This window comes from Mixophyes fleayi, chromosome 6 (genome assembly GCF_038048845.1).
Source record: "Mixophyes fleayi isolate aMixFle1 chromosome 6, aMixFle1.hap1, whole genome shotgun sequence".
In the NCBI taxonomy this organism is placed as follows: domain Eukaryota; kingdom Metazoa; phylum Chordata; class Amphibia; order Anura; family Limnodynastidae; genus Mixophyes; species Mixophyes fleayi.
The window spans coordinates 179,571,407-179,595,275 of NC_134407.1; the positions used below are offsets into that span (position 1 = coordinate 179,571,407).

At 41.3% G+C, this 23,869-nt stretch overlaps 1 protein-coding gene across 1 annotated transcript in view; it reads right to left on the reverse strand.

The window, feature by feature from the left end:
- IFI35 (interferon induced protein 35) overlaps window positions 1–14,935 on the reverse strand; it is a 721,240-nt gene extending 706,305 nt beyond the window's left edge. The window contains exon 1 of the mRNA XM_075177442.1: window positions 14,818–14,935. The gene's annotated coding sequence lies outside the window, so the exon portion shown is untranslated. The remainder of the gene's footprint in view (window positions 1–14,817) is intronic.
- Window positions 14,936–23,869: the final 8,934 nt, after the last annotated feature.

Below are 23,869 nucleotides of genomic sequence, written 5' to 3' on the forward strand. Positions count from 1 at the left end.
AGAATAATAAAGATGCAGAATAATACTATGTTATTACATATTCTGGTAAGCTAATGTTTTGGAGGGAAGAATGTTAGGAATTCTTAATTTGATAGTTGACTGTTTTCCAAAGCAGTGTTTTATTTAAAAAAATACACTTTATAGTCTGCGGGTGCAGGTTTGTTTTTCAAACCAGTTGTTTGCTATGTTAAACAGCCCAAAATATTAATGTTTTTCATTCAGTAGTAACCTAATTGCAGAAGGATGAAGGTCACTGATTAAACCACCATTTTCTAGTAGCATGGGCATTAATCTCCCTCTGATCCTCCATAACAATTTGATCATTCAGAATCATATAAATCATTATGGTGATTTATAGATTTATAGATCAATATGGATTGATGTCATTATGTGGCATAGAGAGGGCAGGCGGCAATCAGATCAGAGTGAACAAATCACTGTAAAATTTGTAAATGCTAGTTGTTCATTGCTGGTACCACCAGAATGCTCTTTATGTCATTACATGATTCTAGGAAGGAATATACATAATTCATACTTGCCAACTTTTCCTCGTTGGCTTCAGGGAGATCCCAGGGAAGGTGTCCGTGCGGGGGTGGGGCTTGATGAATCACATCATTTTGGCCCTGCCCCTAAATCATTGTCACAATTTTGGCCAATTACAGCAGGGGGTGTGGCTAAGAGGATGCAATATTTGCATCATTAAGCCCCCTCGCCACTTATCTATTGCGGTAGCCCGGGAGGTTGCCCTGCTCTCCTGGGAGCCTGGGAGGTCTCCCAGAAATGTGGGAGTCTCCCAGACATTCCGGGAGAGTAGGCAACTATGTGTTAAAGAAAAGCAGCTAGTGAAACTTTACAGACTGAAGTGTCTTTTACATTTCTGTCTCCATTACTGAAGTCATGTTGTCTTACCTGTCAGTCTTTGATAAAATGTTGGTCTCCATGAAAATGGCCACCTCCATAGGCATCAATACATGGACATAGGACACAATTTCAGAACTGTGTCATCATGCCACAGATGGCGAAGCCAACCACGTCTTGTAGTGGCTCAGCATCAGGGAGAATTCCAGACTCTTCAGGGGGTGAGGGAGATCACCCCTATTTCAGGGAGTCTCCCTGACATTCAGGAAGAGTTGGCAAGTATGACATAATTGCCATACTGGTTTTGCAATATAGGGAATAGATAGAGCACTCTCCCAAACACTTTTAAAGATCCACAGTACAGTAATCATTGTCGCTGCTGCTGCTTCCTATATGTATACAGGCAGAGCCGCCTGAGGAAGGAGCCAATCGAACGCAATGCAGGGGAACTTCAAGTGCTAACCCACTACATGCTTTAATTTTCCTGTGCACCTGTAAGCATACCTTACAACATTTAGAATCCCTAAAGCGGAACAATATAGGCCCCAACCCTGAAGTACCCAAACTCCTCAACATGCGACCATATTTGGGTAAACTCCAACCAATTTAATGTTAAGCTCCATCCATTTTTTCGGCCCGCAAATCTGGATGTCCCGCTTAAATTGGGACTGTTGTGAGATTTGTGTATGTGAATTTCCTATACCTTGTAATTAAAGATTTTGAACACTTGATCTATGGATGTTTTTGTCCTGTCAGCGCTTTGCCTGCATACATATACTGGCTTTGTAGTAGGTATAGGGTGAAAGTTAGTGATTTTAGTGCAGCAAAATTTCACACAATTTGAGTTTTGCAGTGAAACAGGTTTCAGAGGAAATAGGATCTTGGCGCTAAGTGTGTGCTTTGCCAATCCAGGGAATGTTATTCCACACTATATTCCACGCTGTATATGAAAAACCCATTAGACTATACATTCCGGTATATAGAGTTAGGGCACTGCCATGAAATCTTCCCACTGTGTGATATGATTACACCCACCCACAATAATTGCAGTCCTTTAAATTGACAGTTCTGCTATTACAACTCTGTAGACACAGAAAGAAAGTTAACAAATAGAACATAGAGTGTGCAGAATCAGAACTTTTGCAGCAAATTACCTTTTTGAAAACCCTTACAAATTCTTTTGCAGACTCATAGCTTTTGGGAAAAACTAATGCACAGACTAAATTGACCCATCCATTTCCATTAGGTTCTGCCAACTATGGAACTTTCTTCCAAGTACAAAGAAGAAATGCTGACAGGGACAACTCTGCTGGACTGTGAAATGTTTTACGGCAGAGGCTCCCTGTTGTAATACAGTCTATATTGAAAGAGGAGTTAAAGCAACTAATATAAATAAATAAAATAGTGCTTGTGTGGGATTAATTAACCGTTCAGCGTTGCACCAAAATTAACCCAGACTGCAGAAATGAGTGAAGTTGCACCATACAAACACCCACACACTGCACCTTATGCTGCCACCAAGGGTTAAGTTAAGGTCCCCTCTAGCTTACCATAAATCAGCACAACAGAATCCAGCACCCTGCAATCCTTTAAAAGGATAAACACAGTCAGACTGAAGCACAACTATTGTAAAAACTAAATAAATGATTCATTTCATTTAAGTCGTTTAATAATAAACATAACATTTTTCATCATTTAAAAAATGCAAAAAATGTTTCTGCCCTATATACTAATTTCCTATAAATCCAAACACCAGTGAAAAGTTTTGCAATTGACAGTTTCCTGTTGCAGGATTATACGGGACACACCCATCCCAACGTGCCAAACTCTTTGATTTACAGTTTAAAATATCAATTTACAGTGGATTCATTCTGATGTAATTCTGTGGTCATATATCTCCACTACGTTAGAGGAATCTTGAGCTGATATTGATGTAATGTTGGTGTGAACTGTCTTAAAATACAGCAGTTACAAATATTCCGCGGGCATTTAAGCCAAGAAGAGAAAATGGGCCTGATTTATCAAGGCATGTATCCGCCGATTTTGAGTGTACCGTGCGCAAAATCATTCTGCGCATGCCCAGAACAGGGACATATGGCAAAAGCAGCCCGTCCACTCCGTCTTCAAAAGGACACTTACTTCATCCTATGATTTCAGGGAGTGAAAGGGGTGGGGTAGGGGCGTTTTGCCATAGTCAATGTCCAGTAAGGTTGTTCCAAACTTGAGCGCACACAGCCACGTTCGAATAATGCTCTGAGCATTGCAACTTGTTTTTATGCCGTATCTCTTGTTCCAGCTATAGGGCTTGTCTAAGTCCTGATCACTAGCGATGACAGTCTTGTATGAATGTGTGTTCAATCAGGAGACAGAACTGTAACAATGTATTCTATGTTCAGTAGACATTAATATCATCCTCATAAATGTTTTTCATGGGGAATTAAAAATACAAACAGTTTTGTTTTACTTTTTTTCTGTTTCATTATTGCCATTATTTATATATATATATATATATATATATACACATCTACTATATAAATGCCTAGTGGCGTGTGTGGAAAAAAAAACCAAGCTGCAGCGCCACCTGCTGGGCAGAGTTATACACTGACCTATATATTTCTTGAAGTAGAAGTGACAGTTGGGAGTGGTTGTTGGTTGCCGGGGGTAACAGTGGGGAGTTTTTAACACCTTAAGTAGCTTGATGAAGGATGTGGCGATGAAGATGAAGGATGAGGTGATGGAGAAAAATGATGTGGTGGTGACATGTGGACAAAACCACGTTAAAAAAGGGCGCTTGCGTCGAGAAGTAACGCTCTTCCCCTGAGGAGGCCTGGGCTAGCCCAAATGCATGACAAGAACCTTTTTAACACCTTAAGTAGCTTGATTTGACTAGAATGCATGAGTATCATGCATGGGTTAACTTGTATGTATGTATGTATATATATATATATATATATATATATATATATATATTTCCTGTGCGTTGTTTTGTTAATTTATAATCTACATAGGCTTTGGATGTATCATGCAGCGTCTTGTGTAGTAGAACACAGCAAACCTACACCTGAGTTCAACTAACTTGAGATCCATGCCTTGATGAATTCGGGAATGCACAGAGCCCATTTACAAGCGTTTTAATAGCAACATGCGTTGCGCTCAGTATGGGTGCCTTGATGATTCAGGCCCTATATATCCATTCAGGAATTGGGTACCAATACTGTATATAATAAAGCATGTTTCAAAATGTTTCCTTTTATTGCTGAGGAGAATGTAAAACAATGTCCACGGACAGGAATATTCCTAGCTGCTATAAAGGTGTTATAAAGTCTGATAACAGAGATTCAGAGCTCTATTAAATATTAACTGAATGCAATAAATTATATTTATTAATGAATTGACAGGTTTATTGTTGAGTCCACATGCAATAGTATTCTTAATGCAACATTTAATACTGAGATATCCCAGTCCTCCAGTTTCCCATTGATAGTTGCTTCCAGCGTTTAGTGACTCAGAATTAGACCGGATAAAATAACTGCATGACTAACTATAATCTGTTTAATTTAAGTGTAAAAATCCTGTGTCATCCTTCACTCAAACAGGTATATTTTAACACCACACCCTAATAACCCTTTATGGACTGACTAGATAGTTATAGCAGCATTAAATAATATTTGCAAATCGAGGGGCACAGGTGCACTGAAGGACAACTACACTTATATTTTAAGGGTGTGTCAGCTACATAACAATATAAGTAGATCATGCTATACTGGAGATTATTGTCCCACCTTTATAATTTACATTTTAATTTGAAAATATTAGCTTTGCATGTGTTTTGTAATTGTACAATTAAAGTCTAACTATACTAAATTAACATCAAAAGAGCATAAAAATGCAGTTAAAATAAAATCTTACCTACACTGTCAAATATGCCAAAAGTTACATGTAATTTGGTTTTGATACTTAATGTAAAAATGTAATAGCAAAACAAGCACTCTCTGAAACTTAGCTAAAAAAATGATAAAAGAAAAATACAAAATACAATAGAAAGAGATTGTTTAGATTGGGGTCAGATTTAGTCATTTTTGAGCTGAATGGACAAAGGGGCCCCTAAAAAAAGTCATAATTGTTTTCTCTCACCTACTGGTTTTTCTAAATCGAGGAAGTCAGGGACACAGGGCTCAGGTCTGGTTGGCCTAAACATAGCTATACTTTCTGATGGCTAGGTCCTACGCAAAGACCAGTCACCTTATTTTACGTGTTTACCACAGATCAGCTCTCTGGCATTTTCCCTCTTCCCACCCTGCCATCCTACTTTTATTCCCTCTCCACCCCTTCTATATAAGCAGGGCAGCTCCCCCTGGTCAGCACCAGTGGAGAACTCACCACTGTTCAGCAGCTCCCCCTCCTTCACTCCCAAGAGGCAGACGGAGGAGTATGCCCACCACAACATTCCACAGAGCCAGTAAGTGTATTGGTGGGAAATAACAATATAATTTGGAGACTAGTGGAGGGTGTTAATGTTATGTGGGGGCTGGTAAGGAGTATTAATGTTATGTAGTGAAAAATATCCCTTTTTTATTAAGTGTATATATTATTAATTTGATGTCTAGATTTGATGTCTAAGTGGAAGGAAATAGGTCTATTTATCAAAATGTGAATACTCTTAATTTGAAGTCAGGCTGGTTAGGGGGAAATTTGCCTATTTATTAAATATGGATGGTATTGATTTATTGTTGGGGCTAGCTTGGGAGCAATAAACCTTTTTATTAAATGTCAATTTAGGAGATAGGAGTCCTATATAATAAATGTTGGTGTTAGAAATGTAATGTTGGGACTGACTGGCAGGAGGGAGGCCTAGAGTATTCACTCATTGCTTTGCTATGCAGGAGGTGAATAGTACCTATCTCTTTTCCAAACATGGTCCAATGCTCTAGGATATGGCTAAGCAATTGAGCTGGTGTAGTAGGATTCATTTGAGCATTCTGGTAATTTTCAACAATGAAACTTCCTCTTTGCCTATGTATTTCTATTTTTAAACAACTATGTTCAAAGTATCATTAGTACTTCAACCCACAGGACTGCCCCCCCAAAATAACTTATTTGTATTATACCCTCACATGCCACTTAGACCACTACACAGGCCACTCATATGCTGAACACATTCCACTCAGACCACATTTTATCTCACTCAGCACCTCACCACATGCCACTCAGACCTTCCCACAATCCACCACTCACTGGCTAATCAATTAACCTAATTAAACTAATTAAATTATTAATTTAACTTAATTTTTGACAGACTAAAATCACTTTTTAAGTCCAGAGCCTGCAGAGGAAGGAGGGAGATCACATGGGGCAGAATACACTACGTTCCCTCCTCATCCACCTCCTCTTGTTTGCTACATGAACTCCGTGTGTTGTGCAAAGGTCACATGGTGTGGAAGCTGTTTGCTCTCATTCATGAGTAAAACTCTGCTTTATGGCAAAGTATAAGGCAGACCAAGGCCCGAAACTTAGGACCGTTAGTGAAGCCACTCGAGGCCTGTGGGCTACTTTAGCCCATCACTGCCCTAGGAACTCCCGGTAACAGCAACTATATCAAATGTACATCAACAGATGTCTGCCCAGAATGTAAAACTTGTAACAGGTGCTTGCACCTAAGACACTTTCAACACACTGGGTCTAGGGGAGAACTGTGCTTTACTGAGAAACTCAGGAAAAGACACAGATCACTTTACACCTCTGTTTTGATCTATTTTGCCTCATTCATGTACTTCATTCCTACGTCACATTCATCTGCCTTGATCCATGCACCCCTGCTTGTCCAAATGGACGAGGGAGTTGGGAAGATGGCCATTACAGTGCGCAGCACATGCCCAAGTTCTCATACTGCCCATTCAGAACTGAGCCCTGAGTAGAGATGCTCAAATTACTCGAAACAGTTCAAATTGGGTCTGTTCAAAAGCCTCAAACTTGTTTTTTTGGGATCAGTTTTATTTGGGTTCAACTGTCGCAACCAAATTTGCAAGTCAACTTTGTTAAAGTAAACATGTTTGCCTATTTCTGCTTAAATGGCTACATTTTATAATATCTTTTTTAAATAATATGAATTATAACAGCAAACCTTTCCATGCCAATTTACTGCTCACTGGAAACCATTGGAAATACAACACAATGTAGCCATTTAGGCTCAAACAAGCTTGAACATGTTCAAACTAGCACACACATGGTAAAACCTATTCAGTATTTTCATGTAGTTGTATGTGCTGGTGAAAGACAGGTCCAAAGCAATCCCTGTCACGCCTAACGTGTTAGTGTTTGCTGACGCTTGAAGAACTAATAGCACCATCATGCCCTGGGTCCAATGAAACATCCATGGTACACTTTTGGTGGGAGGGGCATGTTTTGTAAAAATGTATTTACTTATTTACATATTACAACTCACGTCATCATCATGAAATTAATGATGATGATGACTGCTATCTCTACCGCATGATGATACACTAACAGCGTATTACCAGCTTTACATGCATCTTCGTGCAGTTGACACATTTAAGGTAGTATGCTGAGTTGCATGTATCTTTACATTTCAGCTCTTCATACACAAGTGAATGCTTCTTTTTTTTACCGCAATCTAAGACTGAGTTTTTTTACGTAAATTGTGGCCTACATCATGCTCAAATTGTTCCAGTCCAAACATTTTAATCAGATCATTTGTTTTACACACATAAGAATTTTGATTGAACAGATCTGAAAGATCTTTCCAGTGCATGTGCAATGTAGGTCAAGCTTATGATTGGTACACTCCAGTACGTTGCATTGGATAGATTATCACATGTGGATTCTATAAAACGATTCGAAATAAACAAACTAAATGTTCACAATGTTCCAATTGAAAAGTGAATAATATTTGAATATTTGCTTGATTTTCAATAATGCAACTTTCTCCTTGCCTTTATATTCCTTCTTGCAAACAACTGAGTATAGTTAAAATATCCTTACTACTTTAGCCCAAAGGACTGTCCCCAAAAATAGCTTATTAGTATTATGCCCGAGTCAAAGATGGTGCAGGCACAGGGTAGAGAGACCCACTTTGTCAATCTGTTGGTATGTACAACATACTCGCCTACTTTTAGGCACTGAAGTCCGGCAGATCCCAGACAAGGGCGTGACTAAAGGGCAGGAGGGGCGGGCGGGCAGTCAATCGCGTCATTTTGGCCCCGGCATCTGAAATGATGTTTTGATGTGGGGGGCTGGGCCAAAATTCCTTGATTCACCGTTAATCAAATTAATTTAGCCAGGTATTTGCCAGAGACATGCCTGCTCTCCCGGAAGTCCGGGAGACCGACCCGGATTTCGGGAGTCTCCCGGACATTCCGGGAGAGTTGGCAAGTATGATGTACAACTAATAAACTTTTAGCCATATCAGGCTATACTATGCTTTTTGCGTTCAAAGAGCCTCTAAATTCTCTTATTTCTGCTGTATGCACATTTGTATTCGATCTGGTCCACTGTTCAGCCATGTCTTATGATCTCAAGAAATCAGGGAGATTTGGGGTAAAAATCTTGAGACCAGGGGGTATATTTACTAAACTACAGATTTGAAACCAATCAGATTCTAGTTATCATTCTACAAAAGGACAGCTAGAATTTGATTGGCTGCTATAGGCAACATCTCCAATTTTTCAAACCCGCAGTTTACCAAATATATCCCCTGCAGAACACAATGTGCCAAATGCTGCAGTCATACACAAAAATGTATTTTATAGTAAATCATTTTCTGGTCTCTTTTTAGCTGGATAGCAAAAAATACTTAGTTCTAAACTGTTATATCACTTTACTTAACCAGACAGCATTGTTGAAAAAATAAGACATGACTATTTTGAAGTAAATTCTAAAGTACAATAACAGGCAACATTTAACTGCCACTATAATCAGTGATCAACTACTGTTATCATCAAAATGTATTTTTATAAAGCCTCTTAGACATTTATATTTTGTTTAAAAGCTTGGTTTCCTGGCTGACTTGGTAAGATTACGCTTTTAAAGCTGCAGAGGGAACACCTAAATGCCCTTTTAAATGCTCCTCTTTACATCAACACTGCCTGACAATTTAATGTGTTTTCTTTATTGCTGGTGGGCTGCAGGAGGACAAGAGTGTGCACAGCTTTTATAAAACAACATCCCAATCAGATAACGACTCAGTTTCTGAGTAGCTTTTTGTTCCCTTGCTACTGACGTACATTTGTTGAAACTAGCTAATTTTTTGAGTGTTAAAGGTCACGCCACTTGCCAACAGTATTTCTTTTCAAGAAAAGCAGACATACTGTAGTGTATACTTTTCTGTTAGGCTGCGTCTGCGGTATGAAACCGTTCTTTGTTCGCTGAAGTGATCTCCTGTCTTGGGCCATAAAACAAGTCTGAAGGTCCACAGATAAAGGTCAATATTTCAAAGAGACATTTTATGGGCGCTAAAGCAGTTTGATCCAAGTGAAACCACAGGATGGGGGAATTAATGCAGAAATATAAAAATAAGTCAATAAATCAATCGCTGTACAGAAGATTTTAGAGATATATTGAGGCATAAAGCTGTGTAAGTCTATTGGACTGTGTTGTCTGTGATATATGGAACTTGTATCCTGTATTAAGTATATAGGCTTCATTCAGTCCTGAATTGCTTCACTTCTAAAATATGTCTAAAATATATGGATTTTGCCTTTAAACCAACATTGTTTTACATCTAATGGTTCCTCTTTACGTTTGATCTTAAGCCCAAGAGGGTTTACAGAGCCAAGAGTTAAAAGGGCCTGGCAATGCCAGTGTCTTCACCTTCTGAGGCCCCAGGTTTCCCAGAGGCCTCTGCTCTGATCTCAAAAAACCAGAGAGAAGACCTCTTCTGAGTGGCTAATGCTCAGAAGAGGCCCCTCCCATTCTGCTCTATTGAGAGCAGGGGCTGGCTGGCAAATTTTATCCTTGGGGGACGAGACTTGACTCAGCAGCCTATCAGGGACATTTTAAAGGAAACAAAATGCAGGTAACCCAGGGAGCCAGCCTAAGGAAGCACGCTATGGGACTGCCCTAGGCGGGCAGGTGCCCCCAGCCCAGCCAGCCCCTGATTGAGTGCAGAGTGAGGGACCCAGGTGGTTAAAAAGTCCATATTTTGCTATGATGCCCCGCAATGTGCTGTTCTGTACCTGACAAAACACTTTTGCACCACTTCCAATTGCATATAAATATTAACCAATGTGTAGAGGGAAGTGTGATTTTGGAGACATGGAATGCTGACAAATTATATGCTCTCTTCCTATGAAGTAATAACTTAAGCTGGTCACACACAAAGATATTGCCAGCAGTAGTGGCAAAATCAAGCATGGTGCCCGATGATCTGAATGCAATGGATTGCATCTTTATTGGGCAGTTTAAGGGAATTACATTAACTGTAAAGACTACATAATCATCATATTGATTGTGCACTGCAATCATACAAGGTGTGTTTAGTCTAGGGATGAGCGCGCTCGGATTTCTGAAATCCGAGCCCACCCGAACGTTGCGGATCCGAGTCGGATCCGAGACAGATCCGGGTATTGGCGCCAAATTCAAAAGTGAAACTGAGGCTCTGACTCATAATCCCGTTGTCGGATCTCGCGATACTCGGATCCTATAAATTCCCCGCTAGTCGCCGCCATCTTCACTCGGGCATTGATCAGGGTAGAGGGAGGGTGTGTTAGGTGGTCCTCTGTGCTGTTTAGTTCTGTGCTGTTTAGTTCTGTGCTGTTTAGTTCTGTGCTGTTTAGTGCTGTTTAGTGCTGTGCTGTTTAGTGCTGTGCTGTGCTGTGCTGTGCTGTGCTGTGCTGTGCTGTGTTCTGCAGTATCAGTCCAGTGGTGCTGTGTGCTGTGCTCTGTCCTTCTGAGGTCAGTGGTGCTGCTGGGTCCTGTGCTGTGTCCTGTTCAGTCCAGTGGTGCTGTGTCCTGTGCTCTGTGCTTCTAAGGGCATAGTTATTTCCCCAATATTCCCCTGTGTTTAAAAAAATAAAAAAAAGTTTTTTTAAAAAATACCAAAAACTACTTTAATATTTTTTAATTACCACAAAATTTTCACAACCAATCCTGCAGTATAAGCCCATTGGTACTGCAATATTACCAAGTTCACACATTCAGCAGTAAAAGTCCAGTGGTACTGCAATATTACAAAGTTTACACATTCTGCAGTATCAGTCCAGTGGTGCTGTGTCCTGTGCTCTGTCCTGCTGAGTTCCGTAGTGCTGCTGGGTCCTGTGCCGTGTCCTGTTCAGTCCAGTGGTGCTGTGTCCTGTGCTCTGTGCTTCTAAGGGCATAGTTATTTCCCCATTATTCCCAAGTTTTTAAAAAATAAAAAAAAAGTAAAAAATAATAAAAAATTTAAAAAAAAAAAAATATATAATAATTATAACCAAATTTGCAAAACCAATCCAGCATTATAAGTCCATTGGTACTGCAATATTACCAAGTTCACACATTCTGCAGTATCAGTCCAGTGGTGCTGTGTCCTGTGCTCTGTCCTGCTGAGTTCCGTAGTGCTGCTGGGTCCTGTGCCGTGTCCTGTTCAGTCCAGTGGTGCTGTGTCCTGTGCTCTGTGCTTCTAAGGGCATAGTTATTTCCCCACTATTCCCAAGTTTTTTAAAAATAAAAAAAAAGTACAAAAAAATAAAAAATTAAAAAAAAAAAAAATATATAATAATTATAACCAAATTTGCAAAACCAATCCAGCAGTATAAGTCCATTGGTACTGCAATATTACCAAGTTCACACATTCTGCAGTATCTTGTGCTACATATAATGGAGACCAAAAATTTGGAGGATAAAGTAGGGAAAGATCAAGACCCACTTCCTCCTAATGCTGAAGCTGCTGCCACTAGTCATGACATAGACGATGAAATGCCATCAACGTCGTCTTCCAAGCCCGATGCCCAATCTCGTAGTACCGGGCATGTAAAATCCAAAAAGCCCAAGTTAAGAAAAAGTAGCAAAAAGAGAAACTTAAAATCATCTGAGGAGAAACGTAAAGTTGCCAATATGCCATTTACGACACGGAGTGGCAAGGAACGGCTTAGGCCCTGGCCCGTGTTCATGACTAGTGGTTCAGCTTCACCCACGGATCTTAGCCCTCCTCCTCCTCCCCCCCCCTACAAAAAATTGAAGAGAGTTATGCTTTCAGCAACAAAACAGCAAACAACTCTGCCTTCTAAAGAGAAATTATCACAAATCCCCAAGGCGAGTCCAAGGGTGTTGGTGGTTGTCAAGCCTGACCTTCCCATCACTGTACGGGAAGAGGTGGCTCGGGAGGAGGCTATTGATGATGTAGCTGGCGCTGTGGAGGAACTTGATGATGAGGATGGTGATGTGGTTATTGTAAATGAGGCACCAGGGGGGGAAACAGCTGATGTCCATGGGATGAAAAAGCCCATCGTCATGCCTGGTCAGAAGACCAAAAAATGCACCTCTTCGGTCTGGAGTTATTTTTATCCAAATCCAGACAACCAATGTATGGCAATATGTAGCTTATGTAAAGCTCAAATAAGCAGGGGTAAGGATCTTGCCCACCTAGGAACATCCTCCCTTATACGTCACCTGAATAACCTTCATAGTTCAGTGGTTAGTTCAGGAACTGGGGCTAGGACCCTCATCGGTACAGGGACACCTAAATCCCGTGGTCCAGTTGGATACACACCAGCAACACCCTCCTCGTCAACTTCCTCCACAATCTCCATCAGATTCAGTCCTGCAGCCCAAGTCAGCAGCCAGACTGAGTCCTCCTCAATACGGGATTCATCCGAGGAATCCTGCAGCGGTACGCCTACTACTGCCACTGCTGCTGTTGCTGCTGTTAGTCGGTCATCTTCCCAGAGGGGAAGTCGTAAGACCGCTAAGTCTTTCACCAAACAATTGACCGTCCAACAGTCGTTTGCCATGACCACCAAATACGATAGTAGTCACCCTATTGCAAAGCGTATAACTGCGGCTGTAACTGCAATGTTGGTGTTAGACGTGCGCCCGGTGTCCGCCATCAGTGGAGTGGGATTTAGAGGGTTGATGGAGGTATTGTGTCCCCGGTACCAAAACCCCTCGAGATTCCACTTCACTAGGCAGGCGATACCAAAAATGTACAGAGAAGTACGATCAAGTGTCCTCAGTGCTCTTAAAAATGCGGTTGTACCCACTGTCCACTTAACCACGGACATGTGGACAAGTGGTTCTGGGCAAACGAAGGACTATATGACTGTGACAGCCCACTGGGTAGATGCATCCCCTTCCGCAGCAACAGCAACAGCTGCATCAGTAGCAGCGTCTACAAAATGGCTGCTCATGCAAAGGCAGGCAACATTGTGCATTACAGGCTTTAATAAGAGGCACAACGCTGACAACATATTAGAGAAAATGAGGGAAATTATCTCCCAGTGGCTTACCCCACTTAGACTCTCATGGGGATTTGTGGTGTCAGACAATGCCAGTAACATTGTGCGGGCATTAAATATGGGCAATTTCCAGCACGTCCCATGTTTTGCCCACACCATTAATTTGGTGGTGCAGCATTACCTCAAGAGTGACAGGGGTGTGCAGGAGATGCTTGCGGTGGCCCGCAAAATTGCTGGACACTTTCGGCATTCAGCCAGTGCCTACCGCAGACTAGAGGCACATCAAAAAAGCTTGAACCTGCCCTGCCATCACCTCAAACAAGAGGTTGTGACGCGCTGGAACTCCACCCTCTATATGCTGCAGAGGATGGAGGAGCAGCAAAAGGCCATTCAGGCCTACACAGCCACCTACGACATAGGCAAAGGAGTGGGGATGCGCCTGAGTCAAGCGCAGTGGAGACTGATTTCCGTGTTGTGCAAGGTTCTGCAGCCATTTGAACTTGCCACACGAGAAGTCAGTTCCGACACTGCCAGCTTGAGTCAGGTCATTCCCCTGATCAGGCTGTTGCAGAAGCAGCTGGAGAAAGTGAGGGAGGAGCTGGTAAGCCATTGCGATTACAGCAAGCATGTAGCTCTTGTGGATGTAGCCCTTCGTACGCTTTGCCAGGATCCGAGGGTGGTCACTCTTTTAAAGTCAGAGGAATACATTCTGGCCACCGTGCTCGATCCTCGGTTTAAAGCGTATGTTGTGTCTCTGTTTCCGGCGGACACAAATCTACAGCGGTGCAAAGACCTGCTGGTCAGGAGATTGTCCTCTGAAGAGGACCGTGACATGCCAACAGCTCCACCCTCATTTTCTTCCACATCTATGGCTGCGAGGAAAAAGCTCAGTTTTCCCAAAAGAGGCACTGGCGGGGATGCTGATAACATCTGGTCCGGACTGAAGGACCTGCCAACCATTGCAGACATGTCTACTCTCGCTGCATTGGATGCTGTGACAATAGAAAAAATTGTGGATGATTACTTTGCTGACACCATCCAAGTAGACATGTCAGACAGTCCATATTGTTACTGGCAGGAAAAAAAGGCAGTTTGGAAGCCCCTGTACAAACTGGCTCTATTTTACCTGAGTTGTCCCCCCTCCAGTGTGTACTCGGAAAGAGTTTTTAGTGCAGCGGGGAACCTGGTCAGTGAGCGGCGAAGGAGGTTGCTTCCTCACAACGTTGAAAAAATGATGTTTATAAAAATTAATAATCAATTCCTCAATGAAGTACAGCACTGCCCTCCAGATACTACAGAGGGACCTGTGGTTGTGGAGTCCAGCGGGGACGAATTGATAATGTGTGATGAGGAGGAAGTACACACTGTAGGGGGAGAGGAATCAGAGGTTGAGGATGAGGACGACATCTTGCCTCAGTAGAGCCTGTTTAGTCTGTACAGGGAGAGATGAATAGCTTTTTTGGTGTGGGGGCCCAAACAAACCAATCATTTCAGTCAAAGTTGTTTGGTAGGCCCTGTCGCTGAAATGATTGGTTTGTTAAAGTGTGCATGTCCTATTTCAACAACAGACCTCTCAACTGCAGCTCATCCCTCCTCTGCGGGGATAATGTCTCCTGTGCTCTGACACGTCACTCTGTGTACTCTCAGCCTCAGGATCTGACACTACAGCTACCATGCCTCTTGTAGCAGCCCTCACTCCAGGGCCTCTTCCATGTGCAGTGTCCCCCTCTCTCTTGGGTTCACTATAGTGGCATGGAGTTCTCCCCCTCATCCAGGGCACACATTCCTTGCCCTGGCTCAGTCACCACGCTCAGACTTCCAGGCAATGCTGGGGGAGCCTGGGAGCTTCCACCCCAGGTCCCCAGCTACAACTCTCCTCTCCTGTGTCTTCTCTCTCTTTCTGACACTTTAAAGATCGTGCCTTTAAATGAAAAAGTCAGTCTTCATTGCACGACTATGTGCAAGTGCAACAGGGACATTTTTTTGGGTTTACAAAGTCAAACAATAACACTACGACCCTGTCTGTCTGGGGTCTGTCAATGACGAATTGTCTGTAGCATGTTTGGAGGAGGTATTGTGGCCCCGGTATCAAATTGGGTACCGGGGCCACCCCACTATGCAGTCCAGATACTTGTTTGGTGGAATTCCGACACGTGGAGGGTTTTTAAATTATATTGTGGCCTCGGTACCAAATTGTGTACCGGGGCCACCACACTACGCAGTCAAGATACTTGTTTGGTGGAATTCAGACCAGTTGAGGGTTTTATTATTATATTGTGTGGACCACTCTATCTATACCACACTACAACTCTATACCACTCTATTTCCTACTTTAATTCTATTTAATTCTATTTCCTACTTTAATTCTATTACTAATTAATTACCATAAAGAGGAACAAAAAAAAACAATTTTACCAAAAGTATAATATGACTTAGACTTACAAACACTACACTTGAAAGATCGTGCCTTTAAATGAAAAAGTCAGTCTTCATTGCACGACTATGTGCAACAGGGACAGTTTTTTTGTTTACAAAGTCAACTAATAACACTTGGACCCTGTCTGTCTTTAACATACTTGATGGGATCTCAATGACGAATTGTCTGTAGCATGTTTGGAGGAGGTATTGTGGCCCCGGTATCAAATTGGGTACCGGGGCCACCCCACTACGCAGTCCAGATACTTGTTTGGTGGAATTCTGACACGTGGAGGGTGTATTTATTTTATTGTGGCCCCGGTATCAAATTGGGTACCGGGGCCACCCCACTACGCAGTCCAGATACTTGTTTGGTGGAATTCTGACACGTGGAGGGTGTATTTATTTTATTGTGGCCCCGGTATCAAATTGGGTACCGGGGCCACCCCACTACGCAGTCCAGATACTTGTTTGGTGGAATTCTGACACGTGGAGGGTTTTTTAATTATATTGTGGCCTCGGTACCAAATTGTGTACCGGGGCCACCACACTACGCAGTCAAGATAGATAGATGCGTATCATAGATAAAGTACATTCAGTGGTGTGGGGCAAATTGAAAAATATTCCAAATGCACTGACATTATCAAAAACAAGAGGTTGTCACACGCTAAAACTCCAACATGTATATGATGGAGAGGATGGAGGAGCAGCCGTATGTGTAGTGTAATGCAGACCTGTTGAAGGTTTTTTATATATTTTATTGTGGTGCCCAGTGCCCACTCCTCTACGCAGTCCAGGTACATTTATTGGTGCGAATCATAAAAGTTCAGGGTTTTTAATATATCTTGTGGTGACCCACTCCTCTACGCAGTCCAGGTACATTTATTGGTGCGATTCATAAAAGTTCAGGGTTTTTAATATATTGTGGTGACCCACTCCTCTACGCAGTCCAGGTACATTTATTGGTGCGAATCATAAAAGTTCAGGGTTTTTAATATATCTTGTGGTGACCCACTCCTCTACGCAGTCCAGGTACATTTATTGGTGCGATTCATAAAAGTTCAGGGTTTTTAATATATTGTGGTGACCCACTCCTCTACGCAGTCCAGGTACATTTATTGGTGCGAATCAAACAAGTTGATGGTTTTCTTATTATATATATTGTGGTGACCCACTCCTCTACGCAGTCCAGGTACATTTATTGGTGCGATTCATAAAAGTTCAGGGTTTTTAATATATTGTGGTGACCCACTCCTCTACGCAGTCCAGGTACATTTATTGGTGCGAATCATAAAAGTTCAGGGTTTTTATGATATCTTGTGGTGACCCACTCCTCTACGCAGTCCAGGTACATTTATTGGTGGGAATCATAAAAGTTCAGGGTTTTTAAGATATTGTGGTGACCCACTCCTGTACGCAGTCCAGGTACAATTATTGGTGGGAATCATAAAAGTTCAGGGTTTTTAAGATATTGTGGTGACCCACTCCTCTACGCAGTCCAGGTACAATTATTGGTGCGAATCATAAAAGTTCAGGGTTTTTAATATATATTGTGGTGACCCACTCCTCTACGCAGTCCAGAAAGATACCTTGTTGCAACGTTTTGGACTAATAACTATATTGTGAGGTGTTCATAATACACTGTAAATTAGTGGAAATGCTTGTTATTGAATGTTATTGAGGTTAATAATAGCCTAGGAGTGAAAATAAGCCCAAAAACTTGATTTTTAAACTTTTTATGTTTTTTTCAAAAAAAATCCGAATCCAATACCTTAAATCCGAACCGAGACCTTTCGTCAAGTGTTTTGCGAGACAAATCCGAACCTCAAAAATAACGAAAATCCGGATCCAAAACACAAAACACGAGACCTCAAAAGTCGCCGGTGCACATCCCTAATTTAGTCTTGATATTGGCTCTGTGAAAGATAGATCCTTTCTGAGATTAAGTTAGGTTATTTGAGGGACAAGGGATGCAATTTATGGCTGAACTATACACTCAAGTCGAACAGGCAGATAAACAAAAATGATTTCTATATTCTCACATTCTCTCTTGTGGGACATTAGGTCTTAGGCTAGGTACACACTTGAGAATTTTCCGACCGATGTGCTATCTACGACGATTGCACCTATGCGTACACACTAGCCATGTTTTGAACGATTTTCAGAAGACAAACCATCCGGCCAGCGACTTTTGACAACTATATTGTCGTCTTAAAAGATTTTGCTTTCATACACACTGATGCAACATGTGGGGTCCCTGCAGCGATATGAAGAAATGTAAATAAAGGGTAACACACCACGTGGGAAAGGTGAAGACATCAGAAATTTACATACACACACCCCAAAAGTCGCAGTTTGAGGAACTATCGACAGTTGGTCGTGGAATCGGTCGTGTGTTCATACACACTATATGATCAGAAGATGATTGGAACAAGTAAATGTTTATATTTGTGAATAATGCTCTTGGAGGTACCAGTATGGAGTATGGAGTGGCACCCTTAATACAACAACATACAGATACATACTTACTGCAAAATTAATGTACTGAAGTAATGTAGCACATAGACACTGATGCAGTGTTAATTTATATAGTGTGGTGTGTGCATAAAAAAGATGTACATAATGTAGTATACAGCAAAAAATGTAAAGAACTGATATGTGCATAATGTAAAAGGAAATACTGTATACATCAGACCAACTGTCTACTGATATGACCCTAACCTGTAAAGCCTAACATGCCCTCATATATTATTGTTACTATTATTAATTTATAAGGCACCATAAGGATCCACATTGCTGCACATAGAAGATACAATAAACAGTACAAGGCAAAAAGTAGACATCTCAAGAAAGGCAAAAGTAGTATCTTAAACACTAGGCACAACAGTAGAATACACATTAAACATTAGCCAAACCAGCAGGGAAGGAAGTGCTCAGCACGGAATAGTCCATTACAAAGGAGATGGGGGAGCAAAACAACACAATCTAACCTTGTGGGCACAGCAAACAGGATCAAAGCCCTGGTCTAGGATAGCAGGGAAGGTACAGATGAGCTGGGGGCTTAAGTAATGAGCAGGGCCGTCAAGAGCCAAGAGACCTGGTTGGTGACTCCTCTCGCAAGGGGAGTAGCTTAAACAAAACTGTCAAGCCAAGAATTAAATATATAGTAATTTGTCAGAGTTGTACAGCAAACCAATATAACTGCAAATTTCTTGGAGCATAACTTAATCTCAAGTTTTCAATTTCCATTTTCAGTATATCATTCTACAAAATCACATAGGCACAACGATGAATCTGTGTAGAGTGTTTATTGGAATGTCGCACCAGAGACATTACGGGCTAGATTTACTAAGAATCGAGGTTTGAAACCGCCATCCATCGCGGTTTAGTTGTCAAAACCGCCATCCAAAAGACTGGACAGGACAGTTTTAATATCTGCTTCTGAATGTCTTGATAGCTTAAACATGCTGTTTGAACTATTTTTCCATTCACAACTTAAGTAAAAGCACCATTGACATTTAAATTATTTTGCCAAACATTATTTATTGCTTAAGGGGCAAAATGATTTAAATATTAACTTATGAGGGGGAAAAAAATCCATTATACTAAGGGGATAAAATTATTTCATTATTATATTATTCGGACAATATGTAATGATAAATTGTGCAACATAAATAATTATATCCACCATTAACAATCAGTAAATAATATTATATATTCACATTTCTGTTAGGCTGCTGGCCTGATCACCAACCCACAGAACCAGATGAGGAGATCTTCGCCTATAGCAGCCGCCTTTCCCTTAGAGCTTGACGCGCTCACCGGTACTCGGATGCCCCCAGTACTTAGCTCCAAGTGTAGTGTGGGTTGGTAATGCAGGACCACAGCGGCGGGCCAGGAGACTGGTAGAAGGCAGCGGGTAGTCAAAACAATAGCCAAGGTCAAGGGTCAAAGGCAAGCAGAGTAATCGATAAATACGCCAGAGGTCGGGGTCACAGGCATGGTAGCATGGTCCAAGGTACGAGCAAGAAGGGTCAGGGTCACGAGCAAAACAGGCAGAGTCCAATAATCCAAGCAGGGGTCATACACGGGGAGTCAAACAGAGTATCCACAGGACAGGGAGTAACAAATAGGAGCAGGTCAGCAAGACTGGCAGAAAAGCAATAACCGGCAGGGGGGCTAAGCCCTCCCTGCCTCTTATACTCAGAGCAACCAATCAGGGCTTGTCCCTGAAATATACACAGAGGCAGTATAATCACAAATGATTCAGCCACAGGTTGGAACTAATAAATTGCAGGATACTGCGCGCCCGGCTTCCTACATTGCCGGGACGCAACGCTGAACAAGAGGCGTCCGACCGTTGTGGTCGGGTCTTAGTCGGAAATGACGTCCCGGTCGCCAAGGTGACGGCCGGGACGCCAGAGGGAACAGTAAGCGAGCCGCGGCGGCTGTGAGTACCGCCGCGGCTTTTAACAATTTCCCACATAATATAATGCTATATATTATTACCCACATAATATATCCCCTTAAAAAAATATATAAAAAAAAAAATTCCCTCTTAAGTTTATATTAAATTCATTTTGCCCCTTAATCAAAAAATAATGATTACCCAAATAATTTAAATGTCAGTGCTACTTCCTCTTATGTTCTGAATGGCAAAATAGCTCAAACAGTGTGCTGCTTGATCAATCTCACCACTCACAACCACCTCTTTTATTTTGGCTGTTTGGATGGCTGTTTGGCGGCGGTTTTGAAAACCCCAGCTTAGTAAATCCGGCTGTTTGTATGTTCATCATTTCTAAAATCGAGATGACGGTTTGTAAAGTGGTGGTTTTGAAAAATGTCAATTCTGGCCGTTTTAACGGCGGTTTGGGTTTTAGTAAAACCGCTGGAAAAATAGCTAAACCGCCTTTTAGTAAATCTAGCCCTACATGTCTATTGGTGTCCACACATTTTAGTTATAGGTTCTACAAATTGTTCTCAGAGATGCTTTAAGACATTAGTGCGCAGGGCATAAATTTTGCAGGGCTGCGGCAGGGCTCATGGTTGCTGGTGGACCCAAAGCTGTAACTTAACATTTTAGTGTCAGGGGCGGGAAACAAAAATGGCCCAGTTTGCCCATGTCACTAGACAACAACTCCTATTTGGATACTGGGCTCTAAAAGCTTAACAGGGATAAAAGGTGCATTGTGCGTTTTTAAAAAAAGAAACCATAGACATCTAATCCAGGTGAGTAATATCCCTGCAGTGGAGATTCTATACACTTTTGATATAATCACAGCCAGACTTGAAAGGAAGCACTCACTAGCAGAAATACCCTCATTAAAATACAGGTTGTATAATTTCCTGTGTCTTGATTTTTGACACAAGTTGGCATAAATATCATCCATCAGGGCACAATATAAAAATGTTTCATTTCCTAACGGTTTTAGAGACGTCAGATGAAAAGACTCAGGAAGAGAATAATGAACAATATAAGGAGCTGGCAGAGTCTTCTGAACATTGCGCACTATAGAAAGCTACACCTCAGCACAGTGCATCATAGCATGTCTAAACAAAGCTCTAATTGTTTTACAATACATACATGTGATATATTCAGTAGTTCTATTAACTATGTTTATGTTGGGGGAAAAACTCTTTAGAGACAACCTAAATTAATAGGTACAAATATGTTATAGGACAATATATAGGATTTTATAAATTAACCCTCTCAGCTATCCTGATTCTCAGGGACTGTACTGCTGCCGGGACTGTCAGAAAACCATGTCCACGATATGGTGTGAATACACCCCTTTTTTTGATTACTACTCTGAATAACAAAATTCAAATATTTAATGTCGAGATGTATAAATATACGTTTTATAACAAGTACTGTACAGATGGCAATTGGGGAAAGGTGGCTTTACTTCCACAACATATAAGAGGGGGATTCTTTAATGTAAGAGGGGTTATAGGTGTGAAATTCCCTGCCAAGGCAGGTGGTGATAGGACACACTTGCCAACTTTTTAAGATAACCCCTCCAGGAGATCTTCAAAACTGTCTTGGGGGCGTGGCCAAACTAAGCACATTAGGTCCCAGCCCCTGCTATACAATACTAATTTTGGCCTATTATAGCAGGGGGTGGGGCCAGGATGATGTGATTAGCCCCACCCCCACCCACTTCACCAAAGAAGCGGGCAGGATTCGAGAGGTTGCCCTATTCTCCTGGATATCCGTGAGAGCTCCCAAAAATTTGAGAGTCTCCTAGACATTCCGGGAGAGTAGGCAACTATGTGATAGCAGTTTCACTGGATACATTTGTTTGGTAACAAAAAAGAAAAACAATGTATTAGAATAGTAATACATTTAATTGATAACAAGAAAAAATTGCAATAAAAGCTTTTGAGGCTCTGAGGCCTCATTGTCAGGCAAGTTTGCAAATGAGAGCTCCATCTGTTGCAATGTCATTTACATTTTATTAGTCTGTATCACCCAACTCGTGTCCCATTTTATGCTCTGTGCCTCTCCATCTGGCACAGTCTCATTTACATTTTATCAGTCAACTCATGTAACATTCATATACAATTAGCATATATAAATATTGTGCGCTCTGCCATTCATGTTTCACTTCTAAGTGACCTTGGTGCCTGGGGGTCATTATCACTTTTACAACACTTTTGGTGTTTTTTGACATTCAAAGGTATCTACTAGAACAAATTCACAGATCTTTTTTTTACTGGTTAACTTAATATTCCATTTATTTCATTGATTAATTTAAAGTGGATTGGATTTATTTCTTACAAGAAATGGTAACTCTAGTTACAATTATTAAACAGCATAACTGGGATGATTGCTGCTGGAAACTACTCGATTGCTACATATGATCCGTACATGATGACCTTTCTCTGTCTGTAATAGGTTGTGTTTGAGCTGCACTCAGTAGCTTGATGAATGTAGCTCATACTCTGTTATAATAAGGCTTTATAATAGGGCTAATGGTCCACTGAACACTTTAATAGGTGTTGAGCTCATAAACCCTGGTGTTTACTACAATGTATTTTACTAACATTTACATATAGTATCAATTATTCATAGATGCTTATACTTCCAGTATAGTTGGGAAAATTCTGAATTAGATGGAGACCTCCTCGACTCCTGAGAGAGGAAGCTTTTCTCCTGGGAGAACTTATCTGCTGTAAAGTGGACAGGCTCATGATGTGAACTGTATTTCCCCACCTACCCCAATAAAAACCTAGTGGCAGGGGGTATTAAGGTCGGTCATGATAATGTGATTGCCCCATCCCCTTTTCATTATGAACTGCATCATCAAGTCCAACTCAGCTTCTCTTTTCCTACCTTGCCTCCGGATTTCCCAGACACAAGGTAGGAAAGATAGATAATATTTATCGTTATTCTCAACCTTTGAGATAAAATGAAAAACATGTTAAAAAACAACTTTTGGTTGTACGCCAACTGAATGTTTGACTTACATAGGCACAAACACAGCTTGCACAATGGCAGCATAAGCACCAGGTTTACGTCAGGTGTACATCAGATAAACTTACACCTAAACCAACCCTGAATGTACAGGTGCGTATGGCATAAAGTACGTTCATTTGTGAATGTAGAGAACAAGTAGCAAAATAACAAGTAACAAAGGACCCCTTGCATCATATTCTTCTATTATGTACTGTATATTTTTAATGTCTGTGTATTTGCTATAGGCAATGTTATGTGACTACCCCATTTGTAAGCAATAAAAACATTTTTACCTTAACTATTAATACCTTATTAGGGATTTTCTTTACTCTCATTTTTGCAGCAATAAAACAAGCCAACTTTTTTCTGGGTTTTATCGGCTTGGTCAGGGTACAGAGTTACAACAAACTACAAACAGTTGTATAGACAGCAATCGTGCTGCTCTACACTTAATAAATGGCTTAGATGGAACCAATTTGTTCCAATAACTTGCTCCCGTGCCCTTTGTAAAAATTAATTAATTAGAAGCTTTGTGTTGGAATTTTAATCTGGTATTGCAGGAGCCCATCCCTTTGCCTAAACAACTGAAGCAATACAGTGTGGTCATGTCACTTGTTGGTGGCCCTGCCCTCAGCCCAGTGATGCCAGCTGAGGTCACTGGGAGGATTGTAGAAAGCCAAGGAATGGGCCATGCGAGTGCGCACATGATGGCACGGACAGCCAAAAGCGCTATGCCATTAGCATGGTG